We start from the raw sequence: 15,463 nt of genomic DNA, 5'->3' as shown, positions 1-15,463 counted from the left end.
GACCATTTAGGACTGAGATGAGGAGAAATTTCTTCACCCAGAGAGTGGTGAGCCTGTGGATTTCGCTACCACAGAAAGAAGTTGAGGCCAAAACATTATATGTTTTCAAGAAGCAGTTAGATATAGCTCTTGGGGCGAAAAGTTATCAAGGATATGGGGAGAAAGGCAAGAGCAGGTTATTGAATTGGATGATCAGCCATGATCATAATGAATGGCAGAGCAGGCTCAAATAGCTGAATGGCTTACTCCTGCTCCTATTTTCTATGTTTCTATAGAGTCATAGAGGTCTACAGCACAGAAAAAGGCCCTTCGGCCCATCGAGTCTGCGCTGGTCAAACAAGTACCTAGCTATTCTAATCCCATTTTCCAGCACTAGGCCCATAGCCTTGTATGCCATGCATGCCATGGCATCCCAAGTGCATATTCAAATGCTTCTTAAATGTTATGAGGGTTTCTGCCTCTACCACTCTTTCAGCCAGTGAGTTCCAGATTCCCACCACCCTCTGGGTGAGAAAATGCTTCCTCACATCCCCTCTAAACCTCCTGCCCCTTACCTTAAATCTATGCAGCCTGGTTATTGATCCCTCCAGCAAGGGAAAAAGTTCCTTCCTGTCTACCCTATCTATGCCCCTCATTATTTTATACACCTCAATCATGTCCCCCCTCAATCTCCTCTGCTCCAGGGAAAATAACCCCAGTCTATCCAATCTCTCCTCATAACTCTTCAGCCCAGGCAACATCCTCTGCACTCTCCCTAGTGCAATCACATCCTTCCTAAAATGTGGATTCCAGAACTGCACGCAATACTCTAGCTGTGGCCTAACCAGCATTTTATATAGTTCCATCATAACCTCCCTGCTCTTATATGCTATGACTCGGCTAATAAAGGCAAGTGTCCCATATGCCTTCCTAACCGCCTTATCTACCTGTCCCGCTACATTAAGGGACATGCACACCAAAGTCCCTCTGATCCTCGGTACTTCCCAGGGTCCTACCATTCATCGTGTGTTCCTGTGCCTTATTTGTCCTGCCCAAGTGCATCACCTCACACTTATCCGGATTAAATTCCATTTGCCACTGATCAGCCCATCTGACCAGCCCGTCTATATCCTCCTGTAATCCAAGGCTATCCTTCTCACTATTTACCACTCCACCAATTTTCGTGTCATCCGCGAACTTACTGATCAACCCTCCTACATTCAAGTCTAAATCGTTTATATATACCACAAGCAGCAAGGGACCCAACACTGAGCCCTGTGGAACCCCATTGGACAGAGGCATTCAGTCACAAAAACACCCTTCACCATCACCCTCTGCTTCCTGCCACTCAGCCAATTCTGGATCTAATTTGCCAAATTGCCTTGGGAACTATCATTATCTGTCTCCCATGAGGGACCTTCTCAAAAGCCTTGCTGAAGTCCAAGTAGACTACGTCAAATGCATTGCCCTCATCTAGACACCTGGTCACCTTTTTGAAAAATTCAATCAAATTGGTCAGACATGACCTCCCCTTAGCAAAGCCATGTTGACTCTGCTTGATTAATCCCTGCCTCTTCAAGTGTAGATTACTTCTGTCTCTCAGAATTGCTTTCAATAGTTTCTCCACCACTGAGGTTAGACTGACTGGCCTGTAGTTCCCTGGTTTATCCCTTCCTCCCTTCTTGAATAACGGTACAACATTGGCTGTCCTCCAGTCCTCTGGCACCTCTCCTGTGGCCAGAGAGGTATTGAAAATTATTGCCAGCGCCCCTGCTATCTCCTCCCCTGCCTCACTCAAAAGCCTGGGATACGTTTCATCCAGACCTGGAGATTTATCTACTTTTAAGCCTGCCAGACCACTTAGAACCTCCTCCCTTTCTATGCTAATTTCTTTAATTATATCACAGTCCTTTTGCCTGATTTCCCTACCCACGTCATCCCTCTCATTTGTGAACACCGACACAAAGTATTCATTTAGAACCCTACCTACATCTTCTGGCTCCACACACAAATTACCACTATGGTCCTTAATGAGCCCTACTCTTTCCCTAGTTATCCTCTTACTCTTAGTGTATTTATAAAATAACTTTGTATTTTCCTTTATTTTACCTGCCAATGTTTTTTCATGCCCCCTTTTTGCTCTCCTAATTTCCTTTTTAAGTTCCCCCCTACACATTCTATACTCCTCTAGGGCTTCCACTGTTTTGAGCCCTCGGTATCTGCCATCGGCCTCCTTTTTCTCTTTATCCAATCCTGTATATTCCTCGACAACCAGGGTTCCCTGGATTTGTTGGTTCCACTCTTTATCTTTACTGGTTGGTGGCAATGGGACAGACCATTACCTGCTTGTCCCCTTCTTGGCTGTGACATCACTTCATCATGTTGACATGATATAGCCTTTGCTTTTTCGCTCGATCTGGAGCCTCAATTAGATAGTTCACTTCCCTGAGTTGCTTTGCTACTCTGTACGGGCCACTGAACTGGGCCTGTAAGGGTTCACCTGGTATTGGTAGGAGCACTAACACGTAGTCTCCTGGCTGAAAGGTTCAGGTCTTGGTATGTCTGACAGCCTGCTTTTTCATAGCCGTCTGGGAGATTTTCAAGTGCTCTCAAGCCACTCCGCAGGCTCTCATGAGCCACTCCTGGAACAAGGCTACGATCCAACATGGAGAGTCCTTCTTCTGCTCGATAAACCTCCCCTTCATTAGTTTCAGAGGCCCTCGCACTTGGTGCCCGGAAGCTAACTTGAACAGAGTAAACCTGGTGGACTCATCAGGTAGGTCCCTGGTAGTGAACAGAAGAAAACCTAGCCCTTTATCCCATCATGGGGATACTCATGGCAGTATGCCCTGATCATTGTTTTTAGGGTTTGGTGGTACCGTTCCAGCACCCCCTGCAACTCTGGGTGATGCGCTGAAGACTTCAGTTGGGTCATGCCCAGGTTACCCATGACTTCCTGGAATATCTTGGACATTAAATTTGAGCCCTGATCCAACTGGATCTTGGTGAGTAGACCATACCTGGTAAAGAATTTGATTAATTGCATCACCACTGTTTTAGCAGATATGGTTCTCAGGAGAGCCACCTCTGGGAAGTGGGTAGCCATGTCCATGATGGTAAGCATATACCTTTGGCCCCATTTTGTTTTGGGCAGGGGCCCCACACAGTCCACTAGCACCTTGCTGAGTGGTTCCCCAAAAGCTGGCACAGGAATCATAAGTGCAGTGTCGTATTGCAAGTTGGGGTTTACCACAAGTGGCAGGTTCTGCAAAACCTTACATCCCTGTGGAGGTATGGCCAGTAAAAATGCTGGCTGATGAGGGTTTTATGTATACTGACATGCCCAGCCATCGGAATTTTCTGAGCTAGCCGCAGTATTTCCCTAAGGTACCTCGGTGGCACCATTCCCTGGTGGATCAGTGCCCACTCCTCGTTTGCATGTCTGTGAGGGGGTCTCCATTTCCTCATCAGCACCTCATTTTTAATGTAGTAGCGTTCAGGGACTGCTTCTGCCTTGGCCTCATTGTGAACAGTCAGAGCTAGTGTTTTTTAACTGGGGGTCAGCTTGCTGGGCCGCTACCAAGGAAGATTTATTTATCACCTCCTTAAGGTCTTCTGGACTCCTGAAAAAGGTTTCAAGTAACCAGACCGGAGGGTCTTTTGTCTGCATTGCCACTTCAGCTTCCTCTGTTGGAGCCTGTCGGGCTATAGACCGGTTCACCACACAGTCAGGGAAAATGCCAGGCACTTTCTCCTGCAGCTGTTTGGTCTCCTTGGCCAGAAAGGGCTTCTCTGAGACCACTGGAAATGCTATTACTTTTGATCCTGCCAGATCATTGCCAAGGAGCAGATCGACCCTGTCCACAGGCAAACTGGGACGACTCCCACGGTCAGTGGCCCTGATACGAGGTTGCACTCCAGATGTACCCAGTATAGGGGACTGGGCACGTATCCTCCTTCAATCCCCCTTACCAACACCTTGACACTTACTGCACTTTCTGCTGGGAAGGTCATGCCTTTTCCAGCAGTAGAGTCTGGCTGGCCCCTGTGTCCCTCAGTATCACTACAGGCTTACTCCCCTCACCCTGGGGAAATGTGGCCACCCTCCCTTCGGATACAAAATTCCGGTAACCCTCATGGATTTGTTTAACTCAGGAGTGCCCCACAGGGATTCTCAGCCGCAGTCAGAGCCATAGCCTGGTCTACTACGCTCTCTGACTGACTCCCATTCTGTGCATGTATGTGCCCTGATAAATCCCACTGGTTTTTCCCATAGTCTCCAGTACTTGGCCTGGATGTGCCCTACCTTTTGGCAGTTAAAACACAGGCTTCCTGGCCTCACTTTTCATCTCAGCACCAGCCTTTCTGCCCTGAGGCGAGCCCCCAGTATTACCCTCTCTCCTATGGGTGCTCAGTTTCCTATCACTTTCCCCCCTCTATATATTCCATTTGGTTGGGAGTGACTAAGGGAGGCTCTCTTCTGGAACAAAGGCTTGTGGATCAGCTCTTAATTGTCGGCCAGTGTGGCTGCCTGTCTGGCCCTGTGACCCCCTGCTCCTCTAGGTGTGTTCTTATTGGGAAGGGTAGGGAGTTTTTAAACTCCTCAAGGAGAATTATTTCACAGAGGTTTTTGTAAATGGCTTCTGTTTTAAGTGCCTGCTGGGAGCAAGTTGCTTAAGCCTTTCAAATTCCAGGTACGTCTGGTCAGGCTGTTTCCTGAGGATACGGAATTTTTGACGGAACGCCTCCAGCACTAACTGGTACGCACTTAATATAGCCCTTTTTACTGCCTCAGTCAGTGACACTTTCCTCAGGCAGGAGGGAGTAAACCTCATGAACCTTTCCTGAAAGCTTACTCTACAGTAATAGGGACCACAGTTGGACTGGCCTCTTTAACGGCTGTACTAACTGCTCGAAAGATATAAAAAAGGCTTCCACCTCTGCTTCATTAAATTTGGGGATTAAATGAGTAAAGCAGGTTGCCTCAATCCAAGCTAGTGGTGTCTTCAAAGCACCCAGCGGGATCCCTGCTCCTTAGCTCAAGCTGTTTTAGTTGAAGCTCCCTTCCCTCTCCTTTATCTTTCTCCTGAAATTCTAATTTCCACTTCTCCAATTTTAATCTCTCTACTGTTATGCTATCCGTTTCATCGTCCTCAATTTCCACCTGTAGACCATTGGCCTCCCCTTTTAAAATTTCAGGTTTTCTGGCTTTCAGCCAAAATTCTAATCCTAAACGCCTTGCTAACTCTTTTAACTGTTCGATGGGCAGAACTTTTGATGCCAGTGACTGCTTTTGGTTCTGCTAGTAAGGTACTGGCATCAAAAGTGGACATTTTAACACTTCAGTAGTATTAACTCCAGAAAACCATTTTGCAGTTTCTAAAAAATTGATTTCAAACAGACAATATACTTTCCCCACTCTAATTCATTCATTTCATCTGTGGGAAAAAATATTCCAGACTCTGAGCCGATAGTTTGTTCAAATTCCCAGACGAGCTCTCCAATTTGTTACAACCCAACCCCAGGTAACGTTTCTCCAAAGTTGTTGATCCAGGCAAGACCCCTCAATTTGTCACCGTCTGGCTGGGACACCCCCAAATTGTTACGCCCTGGGCGAGGAGGGATAAACTGGCTCTCTGTCTTTATTCAGCGCCCTCCACCCTCTATTGGTTGCAACAAGATTTAATCTAAAAAGGATTTGTTTCGCGGATACCTTTCTCCCAGACCCAATCGTTCTGGTTTTGAAAGAGCCAATTTCATCAAACTTTCTTGAGTTTAAGGTAAGAGTAAGTTTATTAATTACTAAAGACAAGAAAGGATAAAACACTTGCATATACAGTCTTACAGGTTAAAGTAAGAATTTAGCTTGAAGTAAGTGAATATATTCTATATATATTAAAAATGGGGGATACAGAACAACCCCTGACTCATGGGGAGTAGGTGATAGAGCATTGCAACTGTTGCGATTCGAGGTCCCAGCAGAGTTGACTCCGGGGTAGATGAATAGTCAGTTTCAAGGTTCCAGTTTTGGGATACCTGCAAAATGGTGATTTACAGGGGTACTGTGTGTGACTGTTATTTCTGAGTCAAACTTCCAGCACTTGCTCTCTCAGAACACCCGCCAATAGACAGACACCGGGGCAGCTTTTCAGCTCACATTTAAGCCCTTATTTGTTTATTCAGAGTGGGAAGTGAATTCACAAATCTGTCTGGGCATTGCTCACAGGATTTCTTGATGAGATGATACTCATCTCTCATTATGTCCAATGTCACTACTGGAGGGAGCAATTAGTTTCTGGATGTCTTTAGAAGTACCTTGTCTGGCAACAGGGTGGGGTTCCATTACCTCTTAGGGAGTCACCCTGCAGCATTCCAGTCAGTGGCTTGTGGCATTTTTTAAAAACTCAGGTCTTTTTTTTTAAAAGTCCAATATTTCTGGACTCAAATTCGGTGTTTTTCCTTCATTATCATGACAACCTTTTTTTTTGAGATTCTAAATTGGAGAAAGGCCAATTTTATGGAAATGAGAAAGGATCTAGGAAGAGTGGATTGGCATAAGTTGTTTTCTGGCAAGGATGTGTTCAGTAAGCGGAAGGCATTCAAAGGCGAAATTTTGAGAGTGCAGAGTTTGCATGTTCCTGTCAGGATTAAAGGCAAAGTTAACAGGCATAGGGAACCTTGGTTTTCAAGGGATATTGGCGATCTGGTTAAGAAGAAGAGAGAGGTGTATAGCAGATATAGGCAACAAGAAGCAAATGAGGTACTTGCAGAGTATAGAAAATGTAAGAAAATACTAAAAAAGGAAATCAGGAAGGCAAAAAGATGACATGAGGTTGCTTTGGCAGATAATGTGAAGGTAAACCCGAAGGGTTTCTACTAGTATATTAAGAGTAAAAGGATAGTAAGGGACACAATTGGTCCGCTTGAAGATCAGAGTGGCCGTCTATGTGTGGAGCCTCACGAGATGGGGGAGATCTTAAATAGTTTTTTTGCATCAGTATTTACTCAGGAAACTGGCATAGTGTATAAGGAAGGAAGGGAAACAAGCAGTAGTTTCATGGAACATATAGAGATTAAAGAGGAGGAGGTGCTTGCTGCCTTACAGTGAATAAAGGTAGATAAATCCCCCGGGCCTGACATGATATTCCCTCGGACCTTGAGGGAGGCTAGTGTAGAAATTGCAGGGGCCCTGGCAGAAATATTTAAAATGTCCTTAGCCACGGGTGAGGTGCCGGAGGATTGGAGGGTAGCTCATGTTGTTCCGTTGTTTAAAAAAGGCTCCAAAAGTAAACCAGGTAATTACAGGCCAGTGAGCCTGACGTCAGTAGTAGGTAAATTATTGGAAGGTGTTCTGAGAGATTGGATATATAATTATTTGGACAGCCAAGGGCTGATTAAGGATAGTCAGCATGGCTTTGTGCGTGGTAGCTCGTGTTTAACGAACCTTGTAGAGTTTTTCGAGGAGGTTACCAAGAAAGTAGATGAAGGAAAGGCTGTGGATGTTGTCTACATGGACTTTAGTAAGGCCTTTGACAAGGTCCCATATGGGAGGTTAGTTCAGAAGGTTCAGACACTTGGTATCCATGGAGAGGTTGTGAACTGGATTCGAAATTGGCTGTGTGGGAGAAGACAGAGAGTGGTAGTGGATGATTGCTTCTCAGACTGGAGGTCTGTGACTAGTGGTGTGCCTCAGGGATCTGTACTGGGACCATTGTTGTTTGTTGTCTATATCAATGATTTGGATGATAATGTGGTGAATTGGATCAGCAAGTTTGCTGATGACACTAAGATTGGAGGCGTTGTGGACAGCGAGGAAGGCTTTCAAAGCTTGCAGAGAGATCTGGACCAACTGGAAAAATGGGACAAAAAATGGCAGATGGAATTTAATGCGGAAAAGTGTGAGGTGTTACATTTTGGAAGGTCAAACCAAGGTAGGACATACACAGTAAATGGTAGGGCACTGAGGAGTGCGGAGGAACAAAGGGATCTGGGAGTTCAGATACATAATTCCCTGAAAGTGGCGTCACAGGTAGACAAGGTTGTAAAGAAAGCTGTTGGCATACTGGCCTTCATAAATCAAAGTATTGAGTATAGGAGTTGGGATGTTATGGTGAGGTTGTATAAGACATTGGTGAGGCCAACTTTGGAGTATTGTGTGCAGTTCTGGTCGCCTAACTGCAGGAAGGATATCAGTAAGATTGAGAGAGTGCAGAGAAGATATACTAGGATGTTGCCGGGTCTTAAGGAGTTGAGTTACAGGGAAAGATTAAACAGGTTAGGACTTTATTCCTTGGAGCGTAGAAGAATGAGGGGAGATTTGATAGAAGTTTACAAAATTGTGAGGGGTATGGACAGAGTAAATGCGAGTAGGCTCTTTCCACTTAGATTAGGAGAAATAAACACGAGAGGACATGACTTTAGGGTGAAAGGGAAAAGGTTTAGGGGGAACATTAGGGGGAACTTCTTCACTCAGAGAGTGGTGAGAGTGTGGAACGAGCTACCATCTGACGTGGTAAATGCGAGCTCACTCTTAAGTTTTAAGAATAAATTAGATAGATACATGGATGGGAGAGGTCTGGAGGGTTATGCACTAGGTGCAGGTCAATGGGACTAGCGGAATAATATTTTGGCACAGACTAGAAGGGCCGAATGGCCTGTTTTCTGTGCTGTAGTGTTCTATGGTTCTATGGTTCTAACCAGTAACTGGTACTATTAGTTTTATCAGTATTGTAAGTACTGTGTTGTTTTATCAGTGTTGTAAAGTTTACTGGCAGTGCTGAAACCAATTGGGAGGTGTAGCAATTATTAATCAATTAATACATATTGATGATGGCAGGGCAGGTGATATCCTGGGATTACAGGATGTGGGAGCTCCTGGATAACATTGTGATCCAGGGCAAACACATCTGCAGTAAGTGTTTGCATCTGCAGGAACTTTGGCTCAGAGTTATTCAGCTGAAGGCTGAGCTGCAGACATTGGATCATATCAGGGAGGGGGAAAGTTACCTGGATACTTTATTCCAGGATGCGGTCACACCCCTTAGGATTTGGTCAGTGGTCAGGGACAGGAGGGTGTGACTGCAAGTGAGGCAGGTAAGAGGACCCAGCGGGCAGGAGTGCAGGAGTCCAGGAGTCTTGCCCTTTGCAATTGTCCAACAGGTTTGAGTTTTTTTCACCTTGTTTGGATGAGAGTGGGGGCTGCAGGGTGGATGAGCTAACTGGCCATGGCACCATGGTACAGGAAGCTATTCAAGTGGGGGAGCAAGAAGGAATGTAGTGGTAATAGGGGACAATATAGTAGAGGGATTGATACCGTTCTATGCAGCAAAGAGCGAGTGTCCATACGGCTGTGTTGCCTGCCCAGTGCCAGGATTCGGGACAGCTGCTTGGGGCTGGAGAGGAACTTGCAGTGGGAGGGGGAGGACCCTGTCGTTGTGGTCCATGTTGCTACCAATGACATAGGCAGGACAAAAAAGGAGGTTCTGCATAGTCAGTATGAGGAGGTTAGCACCAAATTAAGAACCCGAACCTCAAAGGTAATAACCTCTGGATTATTATCTGAGCCATTTGTAAATTGGCATTGAACAAATCAGATTAGGGAGATGAATCTGTGCCTCAAAGCCTGGTGTGAGAGAAGTGGGTTCCGGTTCGTGGCGCACTGGCACCAATACTGGGGAATGCGGAATCTGTACCGTTGGGACAGTCTACACCTGAACCATTCGGGGACCTTGCGAGCTGCATAACTAGGGAAGTAGAGAGGGTTTTAAAATAAGTAGTGGGGGCAAGGGTACAAATTTGGGAAGATGTGGTAAATCAAAGAGTAGAGACAAGGCAAAAGAGAAAGGTATTATTACAGAAAATGAAAAACTGTGACAGGAAGGGATAGAGAGTACAAATCTAACAGTAAATCCACAGATGAGACTAGAGATTATAAAAAGAATAAAAGGATAAAACTAAAGGCTCTGTATCTGAATGAACAAAGTATTCGAAATAAAACAGATGAACTGAGAGTGCGCATAGAAATAAATAAGTATGATTTGATAGCCATTACAGAGACATGGCTGCAGGAGGACATGGATTGGGATATTATAGGGCTTGAATATTAAAGAGCCTAGGACATTTAGGAAGGACAAAAGGTGGAGGGGTGGCTTTGTTAGTTAATGATGGTATTAGCACAATAGAGATGGATGATCTAAGATCTGGAAACCAGGATGTGGAAATGGTTTGGGTAGAGATGATAAATGGTGAAGGCAAGACGTCACTTGTGGGAGCTGTGTACAGGACTCCTAATATTAACCACATTGTAGGGTGGAGGATAATGGAAGAAATAATGGGAGCTTGTCAGAAAGACATGGCAATAATCATGGGAGATTTTAATCTACATATAGACTAGAAAAGTCAGGTGGGCAAAGGCAGCCTAGGTGAAGAGGTCATAGAATGTTTCCGGGGTAGTTTCTTAGAACAGCATGTTCTGGAGCCAATCAAAGAGCAGGCTATACTAGACCTGGTATTGTGCAATGAGATGGGATTAATTAATGATCTCATAGTGAAGACGCTCCTAGGTAGCAGCAACCATAATATGATTGAATTTTACATTCAGTTTGAGGGAGAGAGGAGTGGGTCTGAGACTATGTTTCTAAACATAAATAAGGGCAATTATGAGGGCATAAAAGCAGAGCTGGCTAAAGTGAATTGGCAAATTAAGTTAAGGGATAGGTCAATAGAGATGCAGTGGCAAACATTTAAGTGGATATTTCAGGATACACAGAATATATACAGTCCAATGAGAAAGAAAAAGTCCAAGGGATGGACACACCATCCATGGTTAACTATAAAAGTTAAAGATAGTATCAAATTTAAAGAAAAAGGATATAAAAATTGTGCAAAGTCAGGTCGAAGGCCAGAAGATTGGACAGAATATAAAGAACAGCAAAGGATGACAAAATATTAATAAGGAGGGAAAAATTAAAGTACAAAAGAAATAGCCAGAAATATAAAAACAGTATGAGTTTTTATAAATATTTTAAAAGAAACGAATTAACAAAGTGAGTGTTGGTCTAATAGAAAGTGAGTTTGGAGAATTGATAATGGAAAAAAAGGAAATGGCAGATGAATTGAACAGGTATTTTGCATCAGTCTTCACTATAGAGGATACAAGTAACACTCCAGAAGCAGCTCTAAATCAGGAAATGGAAGGTAGGGAGAAACTCAGGAAAATTATAATCATAAATGGTACTGAGTAAATTGTTGGACCTGTCCTGATGGACTTCATCTTAGGGTCTTAAAAAAAGTGGCTGGTGAGATAGTAGATGCATTGGTTTTAATTTTCTGAAACTCCCTAAATTTGGGGAAGATCCCATTAGATTGGAAGACAGCAAATGTAACTCCATTATACAAAAAGGGGAGACCGAAATCAGGAAACTGCAGGCCAGTTAGCTTAACATCTGTTATAGAGAAAATGTTAAAAGCTATTATTAAAGAAACTATACCAGGGCAATTGGATAAGTTCAAGGTGATCAGGCAGAGTCAACATGGTTTTGTGAAAGGGAAATCGTGTTTAACCAATTTATTGGAGTTCTTTGATGAACTAACGTGTGCTGTGGATAAAGGGGAAGCAGTGGATGTATAGTACTTAGATTTCCAGAAGGCATTTGTTAAAGTGCCACAACAAACTGGAAAACAAAAGCTCATGGTATCGCAAGTATCATATTGGCATGGATAGAAGATTGGCTGGCTAACAGGAAGCAGAGAATAGGCAAAAATGGGCCATTTTTGGTTGGCAAGATGTAATGAGTGGTGTGCCACAGGTAACAGTGCTGGGACATCAACTGTTTACAATTTATATAATTAACTCCAAGCCCAGCATTAACTCCAAGCCCGGCATTAACTCCAAGCCCGGCATTAACTCCAAGCCCGGCATTAACTCCAAGCCCAGCATTAACTCCAATCTCAACAATAACTCCAGCTACACAGATCATTAAAATGTCCTGAACAAGTACAGAAAAGAATCAAAAAGGCTAATGGAATTCTGATCTTTACATATGGAGGACTAGAATACAGGAGGGTAGAAATCATGCTTCAGCTACACAAAGCCTTGGTTAGACCACACCTGGAGTTTTGTAAACAGTTCTGGGCACCACACCTTAGGAAGGGTAGAAGCCTTTGGGGGGTGTGGGGAGGTGTGCAGTGCAGGATGATACCTGGACTCCAATTTTAAATAGTGGAGCTATTACATGAACTAGCTGTGGCTACATACAAAGGTTTGTAGAAACTTTAAACTCCCTTCCTTAAACAGCTAGATCAATTGTAAATTTTAAATCTGAGATTTATACATTTTATTTACCAAAGGTGTTAAGAGATATGGGGCAAAGGCGGGTACATGGAGTTATGTCGCAGTTTTGTCGAATGCCGGAACAGGCTGTAGGGGCTAACCCTATTCCTATATAATCCCATGGCATTCTTGTCCCACTCTCTCCTGGTGGCCTGTTCACATTGACTGTAATCTGTTAGGAGTCATGCTGAATGCAGGCAGCACAGCTGACTTGTATTCTGAGGGGAGTGTGAATGTTCAGGAGAGGGTAGGTTATGCAAAGGACTAGGTGCTTGTCAAACTGTATGGCAGCATTGAGCTATATAAACTCAGTATAAATTAAATAGGATTAGAGATGTTTGATGCTGAGCCTAAGCCATTGACCTACAGTACACATGGAAGATGCGAGGTCAGCAGAATTTCACTGGCTTGAAGAAATGCTGACAGGAGTCATGTTAGCATCTTTCTTTTTGAACAATGCTTTTCAGCAATTATAAACATGGAACAACTTGGGCTGTGCTCTGCATTTGTTACACAATTTGTTCACAATTTATTAAAGACTGCTTCTGCTCCCAAACTGAGAGGAGTGCGAATGGAAGAAGGGCTGATTAGTTACTGAATGCTAGGTCTCAGTATCCTCCTTTGGGTCCCAGTGTTGTCAGGTCCCATTTCTTCAAATGTCTGTCACCAGGATTCTCAATCATCTGTCAGAATTCCCATGTTTGAGTCACAGGGGTGAGTTTTCACCCTGTGGGATGGACATGGAGCAGGGGGAGGGTCAAAAATCTAAAATCCCATTCCAACCCATGTCAAATCTGGTCTTCATTGCAGGGTGCAGAATTTAAATATATTAATGAGGCTGCTTTCCTCAAATGCTACTTTTACTTCTAATGGCTGTGGGTTGGGTTTCCCATGACTCAGGACACCTAACAGCTGCAGGCAGCTGAGAATGGCTGCATGCAACAGCTAAGTGCTTTTCCAGCACTGCTTGTGGGCCAGGAGGAGCAGGAGTGCTTCCCCCTCCCCTCACTCCCCACCCAAGCTAACCAACAATCAACCAATTTTCCCCCTGATCAGATTAACTCCTCGGCCCACCATTGCTCCTGAACTCCTGACCTCCCTCCAACCCAACTGCCAATCTGCTTCAGGCCTCCAAACCTCCTTCACCGACCTCTGATCCCCCGGAACTCTTTTCTCCCAAGGTCACCACCCTCTGATTTCCTCTCTAACCGTTCTGATCTCCCAAGTCCTTTCTGATCTCCATACCACTCCTAGTTAGAGTTTCCAATCTCTCTTCCTTCCTCTCTCCCAGCTGTCTCACACCACAACCTATCAACCTGACTGGCTGCCTGCTGAAAAATGGTCTTGTAGGGGTGTGTGAATAGATGCATCATGGTGTTGTCTTGGAGAAAGGTTTGAGTGTGGGACAGAGGCAGTCCTGAGGGGAGAACCAGAGGGTTTGTTTGGAAGGTGATCTAGAGAGTGTCTCAGAGGAGGTTCTTGAGGGTGAAGGCATATCTTGGAGAGGATCTCAAGGGAGTTTCTAGGAGGGGGTATCTCGGAGGTGGTGGGAGTGTTTTGGTTATGGTTAGGGTTGTGGGCTGGGTGGATGTCCAGGTCCGACAGCTCTCGAAGCTGAAGTGCCATCACAGTTGGATTGTGGTTATGATAGGCACAAAGGGCACAGTGCCAGGTAAATGCCCAGAACTCATACTTGGAGATTCCCTGCACACCACACCAACACTTTCAGAAAAGATTTATTAGTTTCATTGCTCACATACAGACTAGCTGGCCATAAGGTGATGTCTGGAAACAGTTTGCCTCTGTCAGTGGTATTTGACCTCTCTCCTCTCACCCCGAACTCCAGCACCACCCTGTTTTGTAAAGGCTGGGTGGGGTAGGGTTAGTGCCAGGAGTCCCTAACAGTTTCTGCTGGAATCTTACTGTGTCAGATGGTTTCAGTTCTGTGGCTCCTCTTGTCAGTCAACTTCCTGATTCTCTGTACAATACTCACAAAGCAACAGGACAGCAGGAATTAATCAGTGCTTAGTTCACGGGAAGGCATAAGAAACAGAGGTAAAAAAGATAGAGAGACAGGAATTGAGAAAGAAAGAGAGATGGAGGGAAAGACAGAGAAAGAGAAAGCAATGAGTGCACTTCAAATGTACATAATTGGCTGTAAAGTACTTTGGGAAGTCTGATGGCTGTGAAATGTGCTAAATGCAAGACTTTCTTTTAGAGGGAGAGACAGATATATACATAAAGACAAAGAAACAGAGACAGATAGGCAGATGGAAGTGGAGAGATAGAGGGAGAGAGAGCAAGAGAGAGAGGGTGATATAGAAGACATTTGGGTTTCATTCAGAGTGCCTGCTATGTGTAGTTTTGGACCAGTTCATCTGTGCCACAGACACAAAGCAATGTGAGAGCTCTGTGTTCGATTTCAGCCAGGTAGCTCAGTTGGTAGCACTCTTGCCTCGGAGTCAGTCACTCTAGGGACTTAAGTACAAAAATCAAGGTTGACACACAAGTGTAGTACTGAGGGAGTGCTGCATTATCAGAGGTGCTTCTTTCTGATATGATGTTAAACTGGGGCCCCGTCTGCCTGATCAGGTGGATGTAAAAGATTCCACAGCACTATTTTGAAGAAAAGCAGGAAGAGTTTTCCCTGTTGTCTCGGCCACTATTTATCCTCAATTAAATCACTATAACGGGTTATCTGACCATCATCCCATTGCTGTTTGTGGGAGTTTGCTATATAGGGTGGCTTGTTTCCTACACTATTACAATGAGTACTCTTCAAATGTACCTAATTGGCCGTAAAGCACTTTGGGAAGTCTGATGGCTGTGAAATGTGCTAAATGCAAGACTTTCTTTTAGAGGGAGAGACAGACGTTGACATGGAGAAAGACAAAGAAACAGAGACAGAAAGGCAGATGGAGGGGGAGAGATAGAGACAGACAGAAGGAGAGAGAGCAAGAGAGTCAGAGAGAGTTAGAGGCAGAGGAAGACAGAGAAAGAGAGAGAGAGAGAGAGAAACAGAAGTGAGGCAGACAGAGAGGGGGAAAGGAGAGAAATAGAGATAGATGCAAAGAAGGAAAGTAAGAGAGAGAGAAAAAAATATAGAGGCAGAGGCAGAGCAAAACAGATAGTGAGGGACAAGAGAAGGAAAGG

The 15,463-nt window shown here is 44.5% G+C and overlaps 1 protein-coding gene across 6 annotated transcripts in view; it reads left to right on the top strand.

Annotated features, from left to right (window-relative positions):
• nr1h3 (nuclear receptor subfamily 1, group H, member 3) overlaps window positions 1–15,463 on the top strand; it is a 521,793-nt gene that overhangs the window by 38,429 nt on the left and 467,901 nt on the right. The gene's annotated exons all lie outside the window — the stretch shown is intronic.

This window comes from Cetorhinus maximus, chromosome 9, assembly GCF_964194155.1.
Source record: "Cetorhinus maximus chromosome 9, sCetMax3.hap1.1, whole genome shotgun sequence".
Classification (NCBI taxonomy): domain Eukaryota; kingdom Metazoa; phylum Chordata; class Chondrichthyes; order Lamniformes; family Cetorhinidae; genus Cetorhinus; species Cetorhinus maximus.
Note: the sequence above shows the minus strand (reverse complement) of the source record. Positions and strands in the feature narration are given on the sequence as shown.